A 1,019-nucleotide genomic window follows, 5' to 3' on the forward strand; every position below is an offset into this window, starting at 1 on the left:
GAAATAGGGAAATTACAGTCTCTGTTTGCAGGACTTTTGCATCTTTTTGTGCCCATGGTCAGAGCTGAATTGGGAAAAAGAGCTTTTAGGTTCTCTGCACCTACAGCATGCAAAAATCTGCAGAATGGGCTTACACTTCAAGACATGGTGACCTTAAATGAGTTTAAAACCATGGTGAAATCTATTGAGTCCAGGCTGTCTGCGTGCAACCATTTTATCTAATCATTTTATGTTACTCAAATCAACTTTTATCTAAATTTTTATTAGGGGTTGAAACTCTGTGTTGTTGCTGTTCTTGGCCAGGTCTCCACTGTAAAAGAGATATTTGATCCCAACAGGACAAATCTGGGTAAATAAAGGCTAACATAAATAAAATAAAATAAAATAAATTCCACCACAGTCAGGTGGAGTGGTGCACCAGTCCACTAAGAACCCAGTCCAACTGCAGAAAACACAACAGTGGCACAGGCTAAAAAACACACTTAATTCAATTAGCAAAACAGTTGGCAATCATATCATCAATCATTTCAGCACCAGTTCTGAAACAATAGCCCTTTTTAAAAAGGAATTGTGAAAATTTGCAGGAAAGCCCAATCAGTCTTCTTTCAGCATTGGCAGTATGAAAGCAAAATCAGGGAGTGCGGCAAAATGCCGCCTGCCCACTTTTGTTTATACAGAATGCGCCTTTTTCGGGGCAATGGGGGGCGTGAGCAAGTAAAAAAATGTGTAGCTCAGCGTGTGACGTAAACAGTGACGTGGGAGGGAGGGTTGGTCAGTCCTTCGGCGATTCTCTCGTAAGTCGGCCCGTTCTTCACCGTTCCTGTCATCTGACGGTTAATGGCCTCTTCATTTGCGAGGGCAAGGAGGGCGCGCAATTCCTCGTCTCCTCAATTGCTCATCTTTACAGTAGCTGTTTCTCAATATGCGTTCTTGTACGGACTTGTGTTCTTGTGACACATCATCAGTCACAGCCCAAGTACTGTTTCAATTCAAAGTTCACATCTAGCCAAGTTCAGTCC

This window comes from Epinephelus moara, chromosome 6, assembly GCF_006386435.1.
Source record: "Epinephelus moara isolate mb chromosome 6, YSFRI_EMoa_1.0, whole genome shotgun sequence".
NCBI classification, from domain to species: domain Eukaryota; kingdom Metazoa; phylum Chordata; class Actinopteri; order Perciformes; family Serranidae; genus Epinephelus; species Epinephelus moara.